The following is a 26,568-nucleotide window of genomic DNA, read 5'->3' as shown; positions in this document are numbered from 1 at the left end:
TAAAATATTTAAAGAGTAAAATAAATGGCTGGGAGAAATTGTCACCCCAGGATCCTTTCTTTACAGAAGAGCTACATCACACTGATCCTATTCCCAGTGGCTATGGGATTTCCATATGGTATCAGTACAGATTTAATCTAGGTCTCTGTTCCCAGGAGTCTTGCCTTCTCTAACTAACCATTCTGAGTTTGGAATCCTGAAACTCCTTAGTCAAATGAGACTAAGACTATTTAATATCCATTGCAATTGTGACGAATGAAAGAAAAATAGCATATAAGGTGTTTATGAGAATGCCTGGCTAATGAAAACCAGCCAATGTGCAGTGGCAATAAACAAAATTAGTGCTAAAGTACCTAAAACTAGACAGAAGTCTGGGCACAGCAGGACTGGCGTCTCTACTTAGTGTCTCACTAGGCTGAAATCAAAGCATTGGCTGAAGCTGCGTTTTTCATGGGGCTGAGTATGGGGGTGGTCAGAACCCTCTTACACGCTCACCTGCTGTTGGCATAATTAATTTCCTTGCTGCTATAGGACTTGTTACTGAAATCCAGTCTCTGTACATTGGCATCAGATAAAAATCACGGAGACAGGGTTTGGGGTGAAGGGGAAAAGAGTAGCCTTATTTCTTTGCCAGGCAAAGGAGGCCACAGCAGACCAGTGCTCTTGACACTGTGTCCTCCCTGAAAGGGTTCAGTGAGTAAAACTTATAATGTTAGCTCAAAATAGGGTTCTTCGTAAAGATCAGAGCAGGTGTGGGGTCTGATTCTTCTCTTCTCATGAAACATTTCAAAACCGTCAAAATGTATAGAGATGGGGTCTAATGTTCTCTGGGGCTATTGTACCATGACCTTCTCTTCTGGAATGAAGAATGCTTACAAAGAAGATGCGTATTAGGGAGTGTTTCAAAGAGGAAAATCACCAGATGCCTCATACAGCTTTAACTAACAAATGAGTTTCTTTAAGCAATTAGGTGCAAAGGAATCATTAACAAAAGAAAGAAAGAAAAAAAAAGGTATGATAAGAGGATGTGCAAGTGAAGCAAAAAGTGATGGAGACCAACTAGTCCAGTCAGTGTTAGCTGTAGCAGACCAAGGCACCGATTTTCCTGCTAGCTGTGGGTTGAGAACAGCTACAGCTCTCACCTCCTAGAGGCCACTCATATTCATGGCCATATGGCCCCCTCCATCTTTAAAGTTAGCAAATTTCCTCTTCTAGCTGGAGAAAAAGCTTTAGTTTTAGAGGATTTATGTGGTTATCAGGTCCATGCAGATAATTTCCCTATTTTAACATTAATATGGGACTATAATTATATCTGCAAAATCCCTTCAAAGCAATACTTTAAAATTAGTGTTTGACTGCATAACTGGAAATAATTCATGTGCATTTCAGAGCCTTGGAATCTTATGAAGGCTATCTTGGAATTATGCCAACAATAACGTCCTTGAAACAACTAAAAAAAAAACCAGATAAATTATGTGAAATAGTAGTGTTCACATCATTGGACATCAGGTGATGTTTCACAGCAATTGTGAAAAGAAGGGGGTAAGGTGTACAATCTTACAATCGCGTCCTGCATATGACAGGTTTCCAGGTTGTAGCATAAGGAGTAGGAAACCAGTAAAAGTCCTGCAGCTTCAATAAGTTAAGGAGTTGGAACTGGGAGTTTTTGAGGCCAAGCGCAGAGTTCTAGAGAAAAGAGAATGGCTGAGGGAAGGAACTCTAGAAATCTCTTTGTGTCTTTAACTGAGCACTGATCAGCATTTGCAAGCGGGGAATTTAGCCATGGCAGAGAGAACCACTCAAAAGGACTCAACAGACTGAAGGAATAATCCCTGGAATTTACACAAGGCTAGAAATAGTTCCTCTTCCTGCCAAATACACAGTGGGAAGTAACACAATTCAAGGGCTATTGGATAGAGTCCTCTAAAGTGTATTGCCTCAGTGGTGGGTTAATATTAGCTTTACACTGAGTTCTTCTCTAATCCCTATATAATAAAGCTTAAAAGCATAAAAGGATTAAACTGTTTTAGGCAAGTTAACTGCAACCCAGAAAAAAAAAAATCTCAGGAATATTTGAATATAAGATATGCAGCACTCAACAAGGTAAAACTCAAAATATCTAATACAATTTTTCAAGCATGGACAGGAGCAGGAAAATATTACATATAACAAAGACAAAAATCAATAAATGGAAACATCATATAGAAATGGCATATGTAATAGAATTAATAGATGAGGACATAAAAACTATTATTGTAGCTGTATTCCATATGTCCAAAAGTGGAGAAAGTGAAAGCTTTAGTTGCTTAGTTGTGTCCAACTCTTTGTGACCCCATGGACTGTAGCCCACCAGGCTCCTCTGTCCATTGGGTTTCCCAGGCAAGAATACTGGAGAGGGCTGCCATTTCCTTCTCCAGGAGAGACATATCAAAAAAAGAACAAAATTGAATTTCCAGAGATAAAAATGACAATGTCTAACATAAGAAATACACTGAGTGGAAGTAAGAACAAATATTACAGAAGATTAGTGAATTTATAAGACATAGCAATAGAAACTATCCAAAATGAAAAACAGAAAAAGACCTAAAAGGAACAGTACATCACTGAGCACGAGACAACATTCCCTTTCATTTATGTGTATTAACAATGAACAATTGCTAATACACAATTGTTTAAAGCTATACACGGAAAGGTTCAGAACATTGCTGAGAGAAATTAAAGAGGATCTAAGTAATAGAAAAGAAAGACCCAAACTTAAACATCCAATACTAAGATGTCAATTCTCTCCATTAAGTTCAGTTCAGTCACTTGGTCATGTCTGACTCTTTGCGAACTCATGGATTGAAGCATGCCAGCCCTCCCTGTCCAACGCCAACTCCTAGACTTTACTCAAACTCATGTCCATTGAGTGTGTGATGCCATCCAACCATCTCATCCTCTGTCATCCCCCTTTCCTCCTGCCTTCAATCTTTCCCAGCATCAGGGTCTTTTCCAGTGAGTCAGTTTTTCACATCAGGTGGCCAAAGTATTGGAGTTTCAGCTTCAGCATCAGTCCTTCCAATGAATATTCAGGACTGATTTCCTTTAGGATGGACTGGTTGGATCTCCTTTCTGTCCAAGGGACTCTCAAGAGTCTTCTTCAACAACAGAGCTCAAAACCATCAATTCTTCGGCACTCAGCTTTCTTTATAGTCCAACTCCCACATCCATACATGACTACTGGAAAAACCAGAGTTTTGACTAGATGGGCCTTTGTTGGCAAAGTAATGTCTCTGCTTTTTAATATGCTATCTAGGTTGGTCATAACTTTTCTTCCAAGGAGTAAGCATCTTTTAATTTCATGGCTGTAATCACCATCTGCAGTGATTTTGAAGCCCCCCAAATAAAGTCTGCCACTGTTTCCATTGTTTCCCCATCTATTTCCCATGAAGTGATGGGACCGAATGCCATGATATTAGTTTTCTGAATGTTGAGTTTTAAGCCAACTTTTTCACTCTCCTCTTTCACTTTCATCAAGAGGCTTTTTAGTTCTTCACTTTCTGCCATAAGGGTGGTGTCATCTGCATATCTGAGGTTAATGATATTTCTCCTGGCAATCTTGATTCCAGCTTGTGCTTCATCCAGCCCAGCATTTCTCATGATGTACTCTGCATATAAGTTAAATAAACAGGGTGACAATATACAGCCTTGACATACTCCTTTCCTGATTTGGAACCAGTCTGTTGTTCCATGTCCAGTTCTCACTGTTGCTTCTTAATGTGCATACACATTTCTCAAGAGGCAGGTCAGGTGGTCTGGTATTCCCTTTCCTTTCAGAATTTTCCACAGTTTGTTGTGATCCACACATTCAAAGGCTTTGGCAGAGTCAATAAAACAGAAGTAGATGTTTTTCTGGAACTCTCTTGGGTTTTCAATGATCCAACAGATGTTGGCAATTTGAGCTCTGGTTCCTCTGCCTTTTCTAAATTCAGTTTGAACATCTGGAAGTTCACAGTTCATGTACTGCTGAAGCCTGGCCTGGAGAATTTCGAGCATTACTTTACTAGCGTGTGAGAGAGTGCAATTGTGTCGTAGTTTGAACATCAACATCAGAACAAGACCCAGTTTCCCTCTCCGTCAGTCTCTCCCATCAGGAAGCATTCATAAGCCTCTAATCTTATCCATCAGAGGGCAGACAGACTGAAAACCGCAGTCACAGAAAACTAACCAGTCTGATAGTATGGACCACAGCCTTGACTAACTCAATGAAACTATGAGCCATGCTGTGTAGGGCCACACAAGACGGATGGGTCATGGTGGAGAACTCTGACAAAACATGGTCCACTGGAGAAGGGAATGGCAAACCACTTTAGTACTCTTGCCTTGAGAACCTCATTAACAGTATGAAAAGACAAAATGATAGGACACTGAAAGATGAACTCCACAGGTCAGTAGGTGCCCAATATGCTACTGGAGATCAGTGGAGAAATAACTCAAGAAAGAACAGATGGAGCCAAAGCAAAAACAACACCCAGTTGTGGATATGACTGGTGCCAGAAGTAAAGTCTGATGCTGTCAAGAGTAATATTGCATAGGAACCTGGAATGTCAGGTCCATGAATCAAGGCAAATTGGAAGTGGTCAAAGGGGAGATGGCAAGAGTCAATATTGACATTGTAGGAATCAGCGAACTAAAATGTACTAGAATGGGTGAATTTAACTCAAATGGCCCTTATATTTACTACTGTGGGCAAGAATCCCTTAAAAGAAATGTAGTAGCCCTCATAGTTGACAATAGAGTCCAAAATGCACTACTTGGATGCAGTCTCAAAAATGACAGAATGATCTATGTTCATTTCCTAGGCAAATCATTCAATATCACAGTAATTGTCTCCATAGTCCTGTGTAAATTGGTTTTTTATATCCAACATAATCTCAATTAAAATCCTCTCAAAGTTTTTTGTAGAAATTGACAAGCTGATTCTAAAATTCATATGGAAACTCAAAGTGAGTAGGATAGCCACATTTTGACAAAGAAAATAAATTTGAAGGGCTTACACTACCTGATTTTAAGACTTATTTAGATGCAGTAACTAGGCCTATGGTACTTGTCTAAGGATAGACAAATAGATCAATCAAACAGAATAGAGAACACAGAATTAGAACTAAACATTGAATTTTGAGAGAAAAAAAGAAAGTTTAGTAGATGAAGGACAGTCGTTTCAATAACGTGTCAAAAAATTGGATATCTATATGCAAAAGCATGAACTTTAATCCACACCTCTTACCGTATATAAAAATTAACTCAAATGATTTATGAAACTAACTGTAAATCCTAAAGCTACAAATCCTTTTGGGAGAAAACCTAAGAAAAATCTGTGTAGTCTTGAGTTAGGCGAATATTTCCAAGGGGCCCAAGAAAGTTTGGAGGTATTACACATGTGTTTGTGAACTTGATTGCGGTGATGTTTCCATGATGTATACATGTCAATCCTTAGTCACATAGTTTTATTTGTGCATTTTTATATCTTTCAAAAATCTGTTAATTTTTTTAATGGAAAAATTTCCTTTACTTTTATATTAACACATTATTGCCTGGGCGATTTTTGGAGAAAACATCAGTGGCCAGCAATTTGTTATGTAAGTAAATATTGAAAGACTCTGGTCAAAAATGTTTGGGTAACAAAAGACATATTAATAATATCTGTCAATAAGCTGTTAACTGAGGCTGTATGGATTAAAATTAAAGTGAATTTACCCCATGATGCAAAGAGAAGTATTTATACAGAACTACTTAAGCAGTGACCCAACCTGACAGGCCATTTCCCATTAGTCACTCTGAGAGTATACAGGCGAGGTTTGAAGACTGATCAGGAGACGTCAATGAAGGAGGGATTTTCTTAGAGATAGAGCACTGTTAGAGACCTCTGCTACTGTTTTTTCCGCTTATCCCATATATTAGGGGAATACTTAAGGTCATCTTAAACCAGTGAGCAAGTGAGAGAACTTTAGAAAAATTTCCCTTTAAAGTTCTGTCATGAGATTTCTGAAAACTGGAGAGGCAGAGACTAGTACCTGATTCAGTATTAAAACAGGCTGAAGCTGAGTCTGGCCAGTTACCTGATAGCCAAGCTGAGGGAGAAGCCCATAGTGCCTATGAGCTGTATTCCAGAAATGCCAGGAAACGTGCCTGTATTTGTTGCCCTGATGTGAATGATGACACGGGTTGCTGGCAGCCATTGTGCTGAAAAGAATTCTGATCGTACAGATCACTTGTAGGTTGACATGAGCCCAGTGGATATAGTCTACTGGAGTAGATTGCCACAGATTCAGTCCTGAAGTAGAATTGTTCACAGCCAGCTGGAGAAGGCAACACCCATTATAGCAAACTGAAATCAGAGAATCTCACTAGGGGATCACTGTGGAACTCATGAGAACACAACAAGAGGTATTTCCCTCATGAGGCACCAACACACTCTTGCTTTTTCTTTGCCCACCCTAATCCAGAAGAAATAGTGTCATTGTGAGTAGGGAAAGAAAAATGGAAGAGTATAATGGAAACCGATGAAGAAAACTTTGTGCCCTGGCTGAAACGACTCTAGCTATTCCCTAAAATCTGTTTTTTCCTTTCTTCTTGATAAATTCTTAATTTTCAACTTTGCACATGACTACCTCTCAATATAGTTTGATTTTCTTGCAAGTAAGAGAGGTCATGTGATCAAGGTTTGGCCCATAGGATCTAAGCAGTAAAGACAGTTGTGACTTTTGAGGAATATATATAAATAGAATGGGAGGACCTTTCCCCATCTCTCTTCCTCCTGCTAGGGTGACTGCGGACTCAATGATCTGATATCTTTCAGGCATCCTGAAGTGGATGTGGAAGTCACAAGCTGAAAAATATGGACAATTAGGAGAAGAAACTTGAGTCCCTGATGACTATGTGGTACCACCGTACCAGACCTGGGCTGCCTACCTCTAGAGATCTTTACATAAGAAAGAAAGAAATGGTTAGCTCTTCTAAGGCCCTTGGGAACTCGCTTAAGCACATTTGAACACAATGTTTGATATACTTGCCTTTTCTAGTACAGGTTTACCAACCTGAAGCAGGACTTAGCTGGGGAAGGGGAGAATTTCTGAACTGGATAATAATGAAACTCTATAATAGGCTTGAATGGACTTGCTGACACCTAAAATGGGATTGCTCGCTAATATCTGACAATGATGAAATTGCCTTGTGATGTATCTGTCAGAGGTACAGATGAGAGACTCACTGGAGCACAAGGGAAAAACAGTAAAGTGAAAGAATAAAGTTACATTTACTTGCTCTCTACTAGCTCAGTGCCAAGTCATTCAGTGAATTGGTTACACATTTGTTCTAATTGGCTAAGCAATACTTTATTACATGAATGAACTCAATGTAAAACATTAATGAGATATACTGCCTTGAATTGCTCAGAAGAATCTTTAAAAATTGTCAAATGTTCTTTAATTGATATGTCATTAATATTGGAGCTTTAGTAATTCAATGTAATTTTGATAACTAATATAAAGCTATAATTAATTTTGTCACATAGAATCTTTATGTTATGTTTGTGCTTCCAGAATTTTGTATTTTATAGAGTAATTGCTTTTAATATGACCTGACATCGTACAAGATATACTTATAATTCATCTTTCCCTTGAACCTGTATTCAATTTTTTTAGCATATTTTTACTCAAATATATATTGGAAACACTTTTCTCTCCTCACACAAAAAACCTCCTATGTTTGGCCTTTTGTACAAGTATGAGACAGTTATCCTTTGAGAAACACTATGGTTTTCAATTGCCCTCGAAAGAGCACACCTCACCCCATGAATAGTTGTAGGGGTCTTTCACTGCACCCCAGTTTCAGCCTTTCTGGAGGATGAATATTCAGATATTCACCTTGGTTGCTGTTGAGACAGCATACTCCTTTTTGGCAGCAGTTATACCATCCTATCTTGGCTTCCAAAGGAAATGTCACGCAGCCTGTATTATAGACTGTATATTGTTACGCAGTTCTAAACATACTGTCCATGTTTGGCAGCCATTTTTGTCTGTTGGTAACAAATGAACCAAGACGTAAATTTAAAACAATTGTTTTCCTCCTATCTTCTTAAAACTGGAAGTGGTGCTATCACAAACTTTCTTCATATTCATTCTTAATTATACATAATTCTCCTTCCGTAATATTTACTTGGAATAAATATTGAGAAATAGGATAACAGATAAAACAGCTAATGTTTATTGATTCTTACTATATACAAAGCTGCATATTTAAGGATTTGAAATCCATTATCTGCTTTAACCTTCATAATTGAGGTAAGTGCCATTAAGGTTTTTGCTAAACGTATAAGAGATCCGAGACACAAGGATACAAAATTATCCATGGTCATCCACACAGTGGCACAGCCAGAATTTGTGCCTCAACTGTCTTATTTCAGTGTCCTTCAGACAGTCTACTGTGAGGAGCTATCTTTCTAAAATGCAGTCCAACCATATTATTCACCAGTGATGTTTTATTGGTTAATGATGCCAGTGTAAATCTGACTTAAGCTGTTCACAGCTTGGCGATAACTTATTATTTCCAATTCTCAGTCAACCTGCTTCTGATACAATTGCACACACCTTTGACTTATACCAGAGAGATACAAAACCACTTTCCTGGACAGCCTATGTTCCGTTATGCCTTTCTACTTGAGCATGTGGAGCTCCATCTGTGTTTAATTCCTTTCACCACCTTGGCTACTTGGAAACTTTTCCATTAAGACATTTCCATACTTTACCCCTAGAGAATGATTTGCCCTAGACAGGGAATCCTGGGAAGAAAGATATAATTCTAACATAAGTTTAGGAAAGAAGTCCAAGTGATCATGTAGACAGGTGTGCTTATCAGGGACCTAAGAATTGAAAGAATTCCTAATTTTCTATGAAGGGGAAGTCTTGGTGATGGATAGTCAAGGAGGTCTTCTGGAGTTAGGGAGACAGGGAATAAAAAGCTCAAATCTTAATTCAGATATTGCATTTTATATAAAAAAAAATCTATGCTTGCCAAGCAGTGTATCATGTGCAAAATATAGACAAGTGGAAACAAAGTTAAAAATTTCAAGGGACTGCAAACATGTTTCTCCATCACTTGGCAACATCATGAAAACACAATTTAGTGAATGTGATGTGTGGAGTAAAAAGGGATAAGGCTTCAGGGCAGTTGTTCTGTATGGAGTTATGTCCAGATATTGTTTGCTGCATAGATTTCATAGACTTTTGTTCTGTTAAATGTGCAGATCTTGTTGAGATCAGCCACATTTTTTTTTTTTACATCTGTAGCTTCTGTAGAATAATAATGCCAAGATACTATAATTTTTACATTATCAAATGTGTATTCAAGTCTTCCTTGAAAATAAACTCCAACCACAGATCATAAAATGACAGGGACAACTACTTCTTTATCTCTTGTGACTCACAGTGTAGTTCTCTGTGTGTGAACAGTAAATTCAGGTTGAAAAGTTTTTTGTGAATTCAGCAGTTCTTACTATTTCCTAACTATTCCTCTTATATCTATGGTAGATTAACACTGAAATTTCAGTGACTCTTATGAGCAATTCTTTTTATTTTTGTGCTGTCAGGGTCACCAGGTTGCCACTTCAAAGCATTATTTTCCCCATACTAGATCTAGTCTCTTATTCTGGTAATTTAGGGAACTGCTTAGTTGTTCAAATTCAAACAATGGCCAGTTCTGATACCAAGGAATTTCTTTTTCTTACTCTTTGCTTGAAATAACATTTCAAATCTCTAAAAATATTACACATAGAGCAATACTTTCCCAGAGGGAGATTGACATAGCAATGGGTTCATCAGAACTGCCATCTACTCCCTTTCAAATGAATGTCAAGTTATGCTGGCCAATGCATTCAAATGCCCTCATCATATCTAGTCTATTTTCTCCTTTCAGAAACTAAAATCCAACTCTTAATGTTTGTTTCATTGTCACTCTGTTACCAAGGATACCTGGTGCAAAGATTCTCAGCACTGTGGAACTGCAATGAAAGGTTATAGATCTTCATTACTCAAGTACAGACGATCATTACAGAACTCTAAAGCACTGAATGTTTTGGTGTGTAACATTTTTTAAGGTGATTATCTTAGACAGTGTTTACCTTATGTGCATAGTACATATAATAAATGGAAGATTTTGACAAATCACTATAAATCAATTCTTAAACGGTCATGTTCTGTAGTGTAGGTGGCAAGTTGATTTTATTGGTTCATACTCAATATTTGGAATGGTAGATATTTTTAAAATACAGTGTTTCTGTTGTTAGTTAACATTCTTAATTATTCTTCTCTACTTGGATTTTCTAGCTATAGTTAGATTCAAAGAATTCAGTTTCACCATCTATTCACATCCTGTACATTACTTTGATTGACACAAATACAGATCACAGTTCTGATCTAAGAAATGAATGGATTATTCACTAACCTGACAAAGAGATTGGCACTGTTTGATCTTTTCCATGTAACAGATTGTGGCCTGGAGAGGTGACCAGTGTAGTCAAACTTAGCCATTATAAAGCTCATTGAAATCAGGTGGCAGACATTCAGAAAGGCTATTTAGTAAAACTGTAGATTTAAATTAAATTCAGAGAGTTTGATATTACTTACTGTTCTTTTTTATACCTCACTGGCTTCTCCATTGTATGTTTGTTACAGTCTTCTCTTATTTTAGTTGCTTCTAATGTTTCTGTTATTCATGCTTAATAATTAATGCTATGCTGCTGCTGTTGCTGCTGCTGCTAAGTTGCTTCAGTCATGTCCGACTCAGTGCGACCCCATAGACGGCAGCCCACCAGGCTCCCCTATCCCTGGGATTCTCCAGGCAAGAACACTGGAGTGGGGTGCCATTTCCTTCTCCAATAATTAATTAATATTTAGTAATTATCATTTATAGAGTTCCTTTCAGGGTATTTAAATATCTGGAAGATAAAATACTAGTATAATGTGACATTAAAATTTACGTGAAATCCAATTCTACAATTACTAGTTTAAGTTAAGGATATTTTTTTCAGATTAATTCTTCATGGCACATATACAATTCTTTATCCTTTATATGTTCTGTTGATTTTTAAATTCTATTTAATACTTAAAATTTTAAGAACATATTTGCAAAGGATTCAGCTAATATAAGTTGAGTCTATATTACATGATAATACTGTACAAAAAGCTAGGGAAACACAAACATGAAATCAGATAAATTATGATGCACAAAGGTGAGTAATCAGTCAAAAATATGATGAAAATACTGTAGGAACACAGAATTAACTATGAACTTTCCCTTGGAAGACAGTAACAGAGAAGCAGTTGTTGAAGAACTTCCAGGTAAAAAGAGCAGCATAAAATTAAGGTAATTCTAGAAAGAGAATACTATGAGCAAAAAATTAAGATGAATGGAGATCTCTGACTGGTGAGCAGAGAGTAATTTATCCTTATGTCGGAGGACAGTATCAGCTCACTGGGAATGGCAGAGCCTTCCCAGAAGGCTGCAAAAGCACCTGTGAATACTACTGCTTGTCTTGCTACCAATAGCGTTTAAATTAAAATTCCTTTTCTTATCTCTGTATAGGGCTATGTTTGAGTCTTGACATGGGTAAGCAAGCATTCTAATACATAAGTCTTAGAAAAATTGTATTTTACTGTGATACTCTCAAAGGATACTTTTATAAGAAAAAATGTTCTTAGGGCACATCTGGTTGGAATATGGCATGTAGGAGTAGTTTCTTGAATTTTATCCACAGAAGATATGCTCAATGTGATTGTGATGGTATTCTGCTCAGGCAGGCTGGGGTCTTGCCCGGTTGTAAGAATCCTCAGGTGGTGCAGAGAAAGGCTTTTATATCTTTAAGATATAAGAGGTATCCAGAATAGGTATCTTATATATGAAAGTGCCTTTTGCAAGCCATGCCAGCTCTATCTCAGAACTATGTCCTTTGAAGAATTTCTTACCCTGTCACCAGGGAATCAAACACATTGTTCTTTCTTGGTGATAAGGTGGCCATTAACAGTTTACACGTACATTCTACCAGCCTAGAAATTCCTGTAGAAGGAAAACATCTTTCCATATGGTTCTAACTGGAAAGTGGGAGGAGGTCCCTGATTGGGTTGATCATTAGTGGGATTAATTCACTCCTGCGGTCTGGGTTGAAAGAGCAAGCTCAGTGCATGCAAATCTCAACACATGGCATAGAACCACTAGAGGAAGAGAAACTTGAAATGATAAGGGGTGTGTGTGTGTGTTTCAGATGGCGGTGAGTTGGAGGGGTATAGGTCATGACCATAAAAAGGCAGATGCCCACAATATTTGTTTTGGCTATTTTATTGCTTCATTGTTGGTAGATTTGATTTTTAACTGTTTTAAAATGCATTTAAATTGATTCTAAGAGCAAAATCTGTGTAATGAAACAGATTAAGATTTCTTTTCACTGTGTGTTATTTCCATTAAAAAAAATGGAATAATACATGCTTGTTCTACTGCTAAGTCACTTCAGTCGTGTCCAACTCTGTGCAACCCCATAGACCGCAGCCCACCAGGCTCCCCCGTCCCTGGGATTCTCCAGGCAGGAACACTGGAGTGGGTTGCCATTTCCTTCTCCATGCTTGTTCTACTAAGAACAGTTTTGTTTTTTTTTTAAATCTCTCTCTCTCTTTTTTTTTAATCACAGGTCTAATTGTGTGGAGCAAAATAAATTTATCAGGCAGGCATTAAACCACTCTTCACAATTCTGTGAGTAAGTTTGACTAATTATCTAATGCTTTTTAAACTGTCTGAATTAGAGAGAACTTTGCTTCAGTTTTTTTCTTTACCTGTCTGCTGCTGTATGCTAATATTAATTAGATATTTGTCATGAAATTAATATAGAGTAAAGAAAATAAACTACATGCATAAGAGGTAGAAATGTCATTGCTTTCCCATGTATTTTGTTTTTCATTTCCCACGTATTTTGTTTTTTATTTAAGAATATTATTCTTAGGAAAGTGGCTGTGCAGAAATGGGGAGGCTTTTACTCAAAAATTTTAAAGATTTAATGATTTAAGTAAATCATCATTAATCTTGTTAATGAATTTTTTGCACTTTAAATGGTAATTGACAATGTTTTTAGCTCTATGATATTTTTATAGTTTGCCTGTTTTTAACCTTGATTTCATTTTCCATTCTAAAATCTAGAGTGTACTATTTATACAATTACTTTCTCAGTTTAACTAGAGTATTAGGGTCCCCTGAACTTTGAGTGGCATGTGTAAACTGTGCAGTTTGAATTTTAGCATCTTACATTTTAATAATGTGAGCTTTTACAGTTTTTTCTATAACTCATAAATCCTAATCAGGAGGCATTGTCAAGGAAAAACTAAAATCTGGTTTCTGCATGTGAACTGAGTCAATAAATGATTAATTACATTGCTGTTTTTGTTTACATACTTAGTAGACTTTTCTTTTTTGCTGTATGGTGCCTTGTTAGAATTTTCCATTTAAAGTGTAAATAATTATGCTAATAAATTTAATACAAATTTCATAAAAATATAAGCAATGAAACTAATCTCCTTCCTATGTATATATATATATATACGTATATATATAAGATATTTTTTTAAGAAATAGATATCTGTTTCTTCCTTTTCTTTTTGGCAATGCACTTAGCACATACGATATATATGTTGGCCCTTCAGTGATATCAAAATCAAATTATGTCTTTGTTTTTGTTGGTAAACCCTATGGGTGTTTATAACTAGTGCATTAGGTCACTAGAGAGGTTCCACTGTCCCCAGTGCAGCTCATAAAAAATAATTAAATATTTTTAACGAAAGTGTTTCTAAAGTAAAGAAGTAAAAGTGGCAATCAACTATTCTTATTCTAAAAATAATTGAATACTAAAAGCTGAACAGCATACATTTTCCAGACTCCATTTAGACCTACTTATTATTGAATTTTCTCTGCTTTGTTGTAACGTAATTGTTGAGCAAGTTTAGCAAAGTCTGGCTGACTTTCATCTTAAGTAAAAAGGTGGAAAAGGTAAAAGAAAAATAAAAGGCATCTTATCTTAAAAAAACAATCCCCATTAAAATAGTTTTCTTTTTCAGGCCTCTGTTGCAACAGGATAGGAGAGAGTCTCAAGTTCTTTTTACTTGGAATTTGATAGTAAGATGTTACCAGTGTTTAAAATAGCATAAGATAGATTTAGGATCTTGGTGAGTATCTGGCAAAGTGAACAGTATAAGCATTGACTACTCACCACAGTGTTGTGACCTAGGAAGCCTTAATGTCCTCTCTGAGCTGGCCTAGAGATACCTTGTTAGTCAAGAAGTATTCTATATAATTCTTTGATAGGAGACAATCATTAGCTATTCACACCTTCATTAAAGTAGATAGAAGACTTAAAAATTTTTGTTGCTGCTCTTTAGGCAAAGAAGTTTGGGCAAAAAAAAATTTTGACTCCTTTGGTTATCCAGAGGCAGGCAGAAGCCTTTCTCTGAGTTATGATATTTTAGAAAACTAGGTGATTTGAGTTGGTAAATTAACCTTAGTGCATCACTCTTGAACAGTTTCAAAAATGCTATCTTTGATACTCAGCCACCTGGCCAGTGAATTTGTCATTTTAAGTTCACAGATCCCTTAGCTGGTGGTCTAATGGAATAAACTTGCTTTATAGGACATTCGTTTTAATAGAGGTCATTAACTTCATTGCATAGGTACACTTCAGAGACTGAAAAGTGCTAACATTGCATCTTCAGTATCTATTTTACAAATAGCAGTTAAGGACATTATTAGATCTTGGGTTGTCTCTTATGTGGCTGTCATCTTTCTTACATGGCCTCTCATCTTCTACATTTGTTCCTGTCCAAAAAAAAAAAAAAAGTGCTTTTTGAATATACATAAAAAATATCATGATACATCAGGTCACAACTTCAAAGTCCTTCCTATTACATTTAGAATAGAATTCAACCTCCTTACCTTGGTTTTGTATGGTATATGGTTGACAACAAATTATCCCTTAAAAATTAGCTCATGGAATTCACTTATTCTTGAGGCTCCAGCAACATCTGACTTCTTTTAATTTCTCTAACCTGCAGGCTCTCCCTGATCAGATCTATTCGCATAATATTCTCTGTCAATGTGATTTTCCTAAGTGTTCACACGAGTGAGTTCTCATCCTCAGGTTTCAGTTTGTCACCTATTCAGAGGTATTTTGGGTCTGATTGAGTACCTGACTACTTAATGAGTGTAATAGGTAGCTTTCTCCCTAGAGTTAGCTTCCATCATGGTACTCTTGATAATGGACAATCCTGACTTGGAAGGGAGTCAAACTTACAGATTTTTAATTGGAGCCACGCAGCCAGTCTCAGGACTTACTGAAGCTCAGATGGAGGGGAAAGAATTGAGTGAGAAGCAAACTGACAGGAAAAGAACAAATTTATAAGCATAGGATGCCTGTGAGAGATACAAGCAGGCAGACAAGGGAGTGCAGCCCTGAGAACAAAGAGGGCTACATTTTTTTAAATCAAAGAACACCTTCTTCCTCATTTTGGGTAGACATCAAAGCTTACATCATTAGTTCCTCCTTTGATCCCATATGGTTTAACTGGGACTGGCATCAGTTCACTTAAGTTCAGTGGCTCAGTTGTGTTTGACTCTTTGTGAGCCCATGGACTACAGCACACCAGGCTTCCCTGTCCATCACCAACTCCTGAAGTTTATCCAAACTCATGTCCATGGAGTTGGTGATGCCATCCAACCATCTCATCCTCTGTCATCCCCTTCTCCTCCTGTCCCCAATCCCTCCCAGCATCAGGGTCTTTTCAAATGAGTCATCTCTTTGCATCAGGTGGCCAAAGTATTGGAGTTTCAGCTTCAACATCAGTCCATCCAATGAACACCTAGGACTGATCTCCTTTAGGATGGACTGGTTGGATCTTCTTGCAGTAAAGGGACTCTCAAAAGTCTTCTCCAACACCACAGTTCAAAAGCATCAATTCTTCGGTGCTCAGCTTTCCTTATAGTTCAACTCTCACATCCATACATGACTACTGGAAAAACCATAGCTTAGACTAGACGGACCTTTGTTGGCAAAGTAATGTCTCTGATTTTTAATATGCTGTCTAGGTTAGTCAGCTTCATGACCAAGATAATTGCGATGGTGTGATCACTAACCTAGACCCAGACATCCTGGAATATGAAGTCAAGTAGGCCTTAGGAAGCATCACTACGAACAAAGCTAGTGGAGGTGATGGAATTCCAGTTGAGCTATTTCAAATCCTGGAAGATGATGCTGTGAGAGTGCTGCACTCAATATGCGAGCAAATTTGGAAAACTCAGCAGTGGCCACAGGACTGGAAAAGGTCAGTTTTCATTCCAATCCCAAAGAAAGGCAATGCCAAAGAATGCTCAAACTATCGCACAATTGCACTCATCTCACACACTAGTAAAGTAATGCTCAAAATTCTCCAAGCCAAGCTTCAGCGATATGTGAATCATGAACTTTGAGATGTTCAAGCTGGTTTTAGCAAAGGCAGAGGAGCCAGAGATCAAATGGCCAATATCCATGGGATCATCAAAAAAGCAAAAGAGTTCCAGAAAAACATCTATTTCTGCTTTATTGACTATGCCAAAGCCTTTGACTGTGTGGATCACAGTAAACTGAAAAATTCTGAAAGAGATGGGAACACCAGACCACCTGACCTGCCTCTTGAGAAGTCTATATGCAGGTCAGGCAGCAACAGGTAGAACTGGACATGGAACAACAGACTGGTTCCAAATAGGAACAGGAGTACATCAAGGCTGTATATTGTCACCCTGGTTATTTAACTTATATGCAGAGTACATCATGAGAAACGCTGGGCTGGAAGAAGCACAAGCTGGAATCAAGATTGCCGGGAGAATTATCAATAACCTCAGATATGCAGATGACACCACCCTTATGGCAGAAAGTGAAGAGGAACTAAAATGCCTCTTGATGAAAGTGAAAGAGGAGAGTGAAAAAGTTGGCTTAAAGCTCCACATTCAGAAAAAGATCATGGCATCTGGTCTCATCACTTCATGGGAAATAGATGGGAAAATAGTGGAAACAGTGTCAGACTTTATTTTTGGGGGCTCCAAAATCACTGTAGATGCTGACTGCAGCCATGAAATTAAAAGACGCTTACTCTTTGGAAGGAAAGTTATGACCAGCCTAGATAGCATATTGAAAAGCAGAGACATTACTTTGCAAACAAAGGTCCGTCTAGTCAAGGCTATGGTGTTTCCAGTGGTCATGTATGGATGTGAAAGTTGGACTGTGAAGAAAGCTGAGCGCCGAAGAATTGATGGTTTTGAACTGTGGTGTTGGAGAAGACTCTTGAGAGTCCCTTGGATTGCAAGAAGATCCAACCAGTCCATTCTAAATGAGGTCAGTCCTGGGTGTTCTTTGGAAGGACTGATGCTAAAGCTGAAACTCCATTTTGGCCACCTCATGCAAAGAGTTGACTCGTTGGAAAAGACTCTCATGCTTGGAGGGACTGGGGGCAGGAGGAGAAGGGGACGACAGAGGATGAGATGGCTGGATGGTATTACCAACTCGATGGGAGTCTGAGTGAGCTCCGGGAGTTGGTAATGGACAGGAAGGCCTGGCGTGCTGCAATTCATGGGGTTGCAAAGAGTCGGACACGACTGAGTGACTGAACTGAACTGAACTAGATTAGTCAAAACTTTCCTTCCAGGGAGTAAGCATCTTTAATTTCATGGTTGCAATCACCATCTGCAGTGATTTTGGAGCCCCTAAAAATAAAGTCAGCCACTGTTTCCACTGTATCCCCATCTATTTGCCATGAAGTGATGGGACCGGATGCCATGATGTTCGTTTTCTGAATGTTGAGTTTTAAGCCAACTTTTTCACTCTCCTCTTTTACTTTCATCAAGAGGCCCTTTAGTTCTTCTTCACTTTCTGCCATAAGGGTGGTCTCATCTGCATGTATGAGGTTATTGATATTTCTCCCGGCAATCTTGATTCCAGCTTGTGCTTTATCCAGCCCAGTGTTTCTCATGATGTACTCTGCATAAAGTTGAATAAGCAGGGTGACAGTATACACCTTTGACACACTCCTGTCCTGATTTGGAAGCAGTCTGTTGTTCCATGTCCAGTTCTCACTGTTGCTTCCTGACCTGCATACAAATTTCTCAAGGGGAAGGTCAGGTGGTCTGGTATTCCCATTTCTTTCAGAATTTTCCACAGTTTGTTTTGATCCACACAGTCAAAGGCTTTGGATAGTCAATGAAGCAGAAATAGATGTTTTTCTGGAATTCTCTTGCCTTTTCAATGATACAGCAAGACTGGCATGGCCCTGTTTAATTCATATGTATATTAGCCTAAGGGTGATAATATACTAAAATATCCTAAACATATAATAAAAATTCATCTCTGGTATCAGTCTAATATCCCCTTTCACCTTGTTTCTTTCCCCTTTACCTATATTCCTATCCTGGCTACATGTAGGAGTGCAGTTTTCAAGGTCTGTTATTTTATAAATCTCCCAGGCTGAATGCAGGTTTTATATTCATTTTCCTGCAATAATGACATAAAAAGTCTGTTTAGGTTTAAAATGTTCTGATTGTTGCTTAGCTGCTACATGTTCTTGGCGTTTTCTGGTTGGTGTGTAGCTTATGGTAAATTCCCCAAGTTCCTCTCTATCTTACCTTAGTGGGATTTCTAGCTGTGTAACTATCTTATTGTATTCTTGTCACTCTAGGATTTTTCTTCATAACATTAGCCATAAGTTATAATTAGGATTTTAGTTATTTATATATGTCATGACTCTCTTGCTGAATTTCAGCATCTTGAGGGCAGACTCCATATACATCTGTTTTGGTCCCTGATATGTCACAGAAGCGTGGGTCAAAAATATGTTTTGAGAACTGATTACTGGCTGGATCTCTCTCTCTCCTTTTCATTCCCTCCTTTTATCCTCCTGGCCACCTCTGTCTTCTTCCTCCCTCTTCTCTTCTCTGTATAACTCTGTGAACATCTCTGTGTGGTCCAGTTGTAAGTGCACATAAGGAAGTGTTTACTGATTAGCCTGCTCTCTCCTCTATTGATTCCACCTCATCTCATTTGGGTCACCTCTAACTCCCTCCTCCCTCTTCTCTTCTCCATGTAACTCTGTGAACCTCTCTGGGTGTCCCTCACTGTGGAGAAACTTTTCATCTTTAACCTAGATGTTTTATCAATGGTGCTGTATAGAAGGAGAAGTTTTGAGACTACTGTAAAAAAAGACTGAAAACCGGAAGCAGGAGGCTTTAGTCCAAACCCTGACTCCAGGGAACTCCTGATTCCAGGGAACATTAATTAACAGGAGCTCATCAAACCCCTCCATACCTACACTGACTGAAACCAAGCACCACCCAAGGGCCAACAAGTTCCAGAGCAAGACATACCATGCAAATTCTCCAGCAACACAGGAACACAGCCCTGAGCTTCAATATACAGGCTGCCCAAAGTTATTCCAAAACCATAGACATCTCATAACTCATTACTGGACACTTCATTGCACTCTAGAGAGAAGAAATCCAGCTCCACCCACCAGAACACTGACACAAGCTTCCCTAACCAAGAAACCTTGACAAGTCACCTGTACAAACCGACCCACAGGGAGGAAACTCCACAATAAAGAGAACTCCACAAACTGCCAGAATACAGAAAGGCCACCCCAAACTCAGCAATATAAACAAGATGAAGAGACAGAGGAATACCCAGCATGTAAAGGAACAGGATAAATGCCCATAAACCAAACAAAAGAGGAAAAGATAGGGAATCTACCTGATAAAGAATTCCAAGTAATGATAGTGAAAATGATCCAAAATCTTGAAATCAAAATGGAAGCACAGAAAATTGCCTGGAACAAGGATTGAGAAGATGCAAGAAAGGTTTAACAAGGACCTAGAAGAAATAAAAAAGCGTCAATATATAATGAATAATGCAATAAATGAGATAAAAAACACTCTGGAGGCAACAAATAGTAGAATAACAGAGGCAGAAGATAGGATTAGTGAATTAGAAGATAGAATTATAGAAATAAATGAATCAGAGAAGAAAAAAGAAAAACGAATTAAAAGAAATGAGGACAATCTCAGAGACCTCCAGGACAATATTAAACGCTGCAACATTCGAATTATAGGAGTCACAGAAGAAGAAGACAAAAAGAAAGACCGTGAGAAAACACTTGAGGAGATAATAGTTGAAAACTTCCCTAAAATGGGGAAGGAAATAATCACGCAAGTCCAAGAAACCCAGAGAGTCCCAAACAGGATAAACCCAAGGAGAAACACCCCAAGACACATATTAATCAAATTAACGAAGATCAAACACAAAGAACAAATATTAAAAGCAGCAAGGGAAAAACAACAAATATCACACAAGGGAATTCCCATAAGGATAACAGCTGATATTTCAATAGAAACTCTTCAGGTCAGGAGGGAATGGCAAGACATACTTAAAGTGATGAAAGAAAATAACCTACAGCCCAGATTACTGTACCCAGCAAGGATCTCCTTCAAATATGAAGGAGAAATCAAAAGCTTTACAGACAAGGAAAAGCTGAGAGGATTCAGCACCACCAAACCAGCTCTCCAACAAATACTAAAGGATATTCTCTAGACAGGAGACACAAAAAGGGTGTATAAACTCGAATCCAAAACAATAAAGTAAATGGCAATGGGATCATACTTATCAATAATTACCTTAAACGTAAATGGGTTGAATGCCCCAACCAAAAGACAAAGACTGGCTGAATGGATAAAAAAAACAAGACATCTATATATGTTGTCTACAAGAAACCCACCTCAAAACAGGGGACACATACAGACTGAAAGTAAAGGGCTAGAAAAAGATGTTCCATGCAAATAGAGACCAAAAGAAAGCAGGAGTAGCAATACTCATGTCAGATAAAATAGACTTTAAAACAAAGGCTGTGAAAAGAGACAAAGAAGGTCACTACATAATGATCAAAGGATCAATCCAAGAGGAAGATATAGCAATTATAAATATATATGCACCCAACATAGGAGCATCGTAATATGTAAGACAAATACTAACAAGTATGAAAGGGGAAATTAACAATAACACAATAATAGTGGGAGACTTTAATAACCCACTCACACCTATGGCTAGATCAACTAAACAGAAAATTAACAAGGAAACACAAACTTTAAATGATACAATAGACCAGTTAGACCTAATTGATATCTATAGGACATTTCACCCCAAAACAATGAATTTCACCTTTTTCTCAAGCGCACACAGAACCTTCTCCAGGATAGATCACATCCTGGGCCATAAATCTAGCCTTGGTAAATTCAAAAAAATAGAAATCATTCCAAGCATCTTTTCTGACCACAATGCAATAAGATTAGATCTCAATTACAGGAGAAAAACTATTAAAAATTCCAACATATGGAGGATGAACAACGCGCTGCTGAATAACCAACAAATCACAGAAGAAATCAAAAAAGAAATCAATATTTGCATAGAAACAAATGAAAATGAAAACATAACAACCCAAAACCTTTGGGACACTGTAAAAGCAGTCCTAAGGGGAAAGTTCATAGCAATAGAGGCATACCTCAAGAAACAAGAAAAAAGTCAAATATATAACCTAACTCTACACCTAAAGCAACTAGAAAAGGAAGAAATGAAGAACCGCAGGGTTAGTAGAAGGAAAGAAATCTTAAAAATTAGGGCAGAAATAAATGCAAAAGAAACAAAAGAGACCATAGCAGCAAAAATCAACAAAGCCAAAAGCTGGTTCTTTGAAAGGATAAATAAAATTGACAAACCATTAGCCAGACTCATCAAGAAACAAAGGGAGAAAAATCAAATCAATAAAATTAGAAATGAAAATGGAGAGATCACAACAGACAACACAGAAATACAAAGGATCATAAGAGACTACTATCAGCAATTATATGCCAATAAAATGGACAACGTGGAAGAAATGGACAAATTCTTAGAAAAGTACAACTTTCCAAAACTGGACAAAGAAAAAATAGAAAATCTTAACAGACCCATCACACGCATGGCAATTGAAACTGTAATCAGAAATTTTCCAGCAAACAAAAGTCCAGGTCCAGACGGCTTCACAGCTGAATTCTACCAAAAATTTAGAGAAGAGCTAACACCTATCCTATTCAAACTCTTCCAGAAAATTGCAGAGGAAGGTAAACTACAAACTCATTCTATGAGGCCACCATCACCCTAATACCAAAACCTGACAAAGATGCCACAAAAAAAGAAAACTACAGGCCAATATCACTGATGAACATAGATGCAAAAATCCTTAACAAAATTCTAGCAACCCAATTCCAACAACACATTAAAAAGATCATACACCATGACCAAGTGGGCTTTATCCCAGGGATGCAAGGATTCTTCAATATCTGCAAATCAATCAATGTTATACACCACATTAACAAATTGAAAAATAAAAACCATATGATTATCTCAATAGATGCAGAGAAAGCCTTTGACAAAATTCAACATCCATTTATGATAAAAACTCTCCAGAAAGCAGGAATAGAAGGAACATACCTCAACATAATAAAAGCTATATATGACAAACCCACAGCAAACATTATGCTCAATGGTGAAAAATTGAAAGCATTTCCCCTAAAGTCAGGAACAAGACAAGGGTGCCCACTGTCACCATTACTATTCAACGTAGTTTTGGAAGTTTTGGCCACAGCAATCGGAGCAGAAAAAGAAATAAAAGGAATCCAAATTAGAAAAGAAGAAGTAAAACTCTCTCTGTTTGCAGATGACATGATCCTCTACATAGAAAACCCTAAAGACTCCACCAGAAAATCACTAGAACTAATCAATGAATATAGAAAAGTTGCAAGATATAAAATCAACACTCAGAAATCCCTTGCATTCCTATACACTAATAATGAGAAAATAGAGAAATTAAGGAAACAATTCCATTCACCATTGCAACGAAAAGAATAAAATACTTAGGAATATATCTACCTAAAGAAACTAAAGACCTATATATAGAAAACTATAAAACACTGGTGAAAGAAGTCAAAGAGGACACTAATAGATGGAGAAATATACCATGTTCATGGATTGGAAGAATTGATATAGTGAAAATGAGTATACTACCCGAAGCAATCTATAGATTCAATGCAATCCCTATCAAGCTACCAACAGTATTCTTCACAGAGCCAGAACAAATAATTTCACAGTTTGTATGGAAATACAAAAAACCTCAAATAGCCAAACAATCTTGAGAAAGAAGAATGGAACTGGAGGAATCTACCTGCCTGACTTCAGGCTCTACTACAAAGCCAAAGTCATCAAGACAGTATGGTACTGGCACAAAGACAAAAATATAGATCAATGGAACAAAATAGAAAGCCCAGAGATAAACCCACGCACCTATGGACACCTTATCTTTGACAAAGGAGGCAAGAATATACAATGGAGGAAAGACAATCTCTTTAACAAGTGGTGCTGGGAAAACTGGTCAACCACTTGTAAAAGAATGAAACTAGAACCCTTTATAACACCATACACAAAAATAAACTCAAAATGGATTAAAGATCTCAACGTAAGACCAGAAACTATAAAACTCCTAGAGGAGAACATAGGGAAAATACTCTCCGACATACATCACAGCAGGATCCTCTATGAGCCACCTACCAGAATATTGGAAAGAAAGCAAAAATAAACAAATGGGACCTAATTAACCTTAAAAGCTTCTGCACAACAAAGGAAACTATAAGCAAGGTGAAAAGACAGCCTTCAGAATGGGAGAAAATAATAGCAAATGAAGCAACTGACAAACAACTAATCTCAAAAATATACAAGCAACTCCTACAGCTCAATTCAAGAAAAATAAATGACCCAATAAAAAAATGGGCCAAAGAACTAAATAGACATTTCTCCAAAGAAGACATACAGATGGCTAACAAACACATGAAAAGATTTTCAACATCACTCATTATCAGAGAAATGCAAATCAAAACCACAATGAGCTACCATTTCACGCCAGTCAGAATGGCTGCAATTCAAAATGTCTACAAGCAATAAATGCTGGAGAGGGTGTGGATAAAAGGGAACCCTCTTATACTGTTGGTGGGAATGCAAACTAGTACAGCCACTATAGAGAACAGTGTGGAGATTCCTTAAAAAACTGGAAATAGAACTGCCTTATGATCCAGCAATCCCACTGCTGGGCATACACACTGAGGAAACCAGAAGGGAAAGAGACACGTGTACCCCAATGTTCATCGCAGCACTGTTTATAATAGCCAGGTCATGGAAGCAACCTAGATATCCATCAGCAGATGAATGGATAAGAAAGCAGTGGTACATATGCACAATGGAGTATTACTCAGCTATTAAAAAGAATACATTTGAATCAGTTCTAATAAGGTGGATGAAACTGGAGCCTATTATACAGAGTGAAGTAAGCTAGAAAGAAAAATACCAATACAGTATACTAACGCATATATATTGAATTTAGAAAGATGGTAACAATAACCCTGTATACAAGTCAATAAAAGAGACACAGATGTATAGAACAGTCTTTTGGACTCTTTGGGAGAGGGCGAGGGTGGGATGATTTGGGAGAATGGCACTGAAACATGTATAATATCATATATGAAATGAGTCGCCAGTCCAGGTTTGAAGCACGATACAGGAAGCTTGGGGCTGGTGCACTGGGACGACCCAGAGGGATGGCACAGGGAGGGAAGAAGGAGGAGGGTTCAGGATGGGGAACACATGTATACCTGTGGCGGATTCATGTTGATATATGGCAAAACCAATACAATATTGTAAAGTGAAAAAAAGTGAAAAAAAAATTTTGAATATATACTGTTTCATACCAAGTTTTATAAACTTATGTCTTCATACAGACCCTCTGAGAGCCTTCAAGATTTAACTTGTAGCTTCCTATATTTTTCTGAATTTGGAAGCCCCTTTTGATGGAGCATCTCAAGGGATTAGTGCTAATTTACACATTTTTTTTTTCCTGACTGGAGATGATTCCTCAAGTGATCATTTAGGTGTCTGATGAACACATTTTAATTTTAAGAATATAATTCATCCCACTAGGTAATTAGTATTTTTTGCATTAATGGTGTTTTGAGAAAATATAGTCTCAAAGAAGAAACTAACATGATATTTGTCCCCTGGGGATATGCTATTAATGAGAAATCAGGAAATATTCCTATAAATAACTAAAAATACCAGATCCTGTTACTTAGAAATATAATAATTTACTAGAGAGAATTAATGAGCAAACTAAATTTATTCTCTTATATAGGGTGTTGAGTCATGAAATAGAGTCATCATGAACAAAAAGTACTTGCATATTTAGTCTCAGTATTGCTTATAGGCTTGGGTTTTTTGTTTCTGGTTTATTTAGCATTAAGTTACATGTATATGTGTGTCTCTGTGTGTTTTCTCAGGCAAGCTATCTTATGCTTAGGAAATGATATCACAGTACTTATGCATGAAGAGTAACTGATGGCTTTGTTGTTGTTCTGTCTCTCAGTCATGTCTGACTCTTTGCAACCCCATGAACTGCAGCAGCCAGACTTTCCTGTCCTTCACTATCTCCTGGAGTTTGCTCAAACTCATGTGCATTGAGTCGTTCTTGCTTTCCAACCACCTCATCTTCTGTCTCCCCCTTCTCCTCCTGCCCTCAATCTATCCCATCATAAGAGTCTTTTCCAATGAGCGGGCTCTTTGCATCAGGTGACCAAAGTATTGGAGTTCAGCATTAGTCTTCCCAATAAATAAGGATTGATTTCCTTAAAATTGACTGGTCTGATCTCCTTGCTGTCCAAGGAACTCTCAAAGAGTCTTCTACAACCACAACTTGAAGGTATCAATTCTTTACCACTCAGCCTTCTTTATGGTACAACTCTCACATCTGTACATGACTACTGGAAAAGCAATAGCTTTGACTATAAGGACCTTTGTCACTAAAGTGATTTCTCTGCATTTTAGTATGGTGTGTAGGTGGTTTGTCATAGCTTTTTTCCCCAAGGAGCAAGTGTCTTTTAATTTCATGGCTGCAGTGACCATCAACAGTGATTCTGAAGATTAAGAAAATAAAGTCTGTCACTGTTTCTATTTTTTCCTCTTCTATTTGCCATGAAGTGATGGGACCAGATCCCATGTTCTTCATTTTTTGAATGCTGAGTTTTAAGCCAGCTTTTTCACTTTCCTCTTTCACCTTCTTCAAGAAGCTTTTGCAGTTCCTCTTTGCTTTCTGCCATTAAGGAGATGTCATCTGCATATCTGAAGTTATTGATACTTCTCTCGACAATCTTGATTCCAGCTTGTGAATCATCTAGGCTGGCATTTCACATGATGTATTCTGCATAGAAGTTAAATAAGCAGGGTCGCAATATACAGCCTTGACATACTCCTTTCCCTATTTGGAACCAGTGTGTTGTTCCATGTATGGTTCTGTTCCTTCTTGACCTGCATACAGCTTTCTTAGGAGACAGGTAAGGTGGTCTGGTATTCCCATCTCTTTA

The 26,568-nt window shown here is 37.6% G+C and overlaps 1 long non-coding RNA gene across 2 annotated transcripts in view; it reads left to right on the top strand.

Annotated features, from left to right (window-relative positions):
• LOC139186896 (uncharacterized) overlaps positions 1 to 26,568 on the top strand; it is a 480,041-nt gene that overhangs the window by 263,320 nt on the left and 190,153 nt on the right. The window contains exons 1-2 of one of the 2 annotated variants that reach the window (XR_011570578.1): positions 9,980 to 10,132; positions 12,716 to 12,777. This is a non-coding gene — a long non-coding RNA (uncharacterized lncRNA). Of the gene's footprint in view, positions 1 to 9,979; positions 10,133 to 12,715; positions 12,778 to 26,568 lie in introns of those variants that run through there. The other variant, XR_011570576.1, reaches the window with a different exon arrangement.

The sequence above is a fragment of the Bos indicus genome, chromosome 2, assembly GCF_029378745.1.
Source record: "Bos indicus isolate NIAB-ARS_2022 breed Sahiwal x Tharparkar chromosome 2, NIAB-ARS_B.indTharparkar_mat_pri_1.0, whole genome shotgun sequence".
NCBI classification, from domain to species: domain Eukaryota; kingdom Metazoa; phylum Chordata; class Mammalia; order Artiodactyla; family Bovidae; genus Bos; species Bos indicus.
Note: the sequence above shows the minus strand (reverse complement) of the source record. Positions and strands in the feature narration are given on the sequence as shown.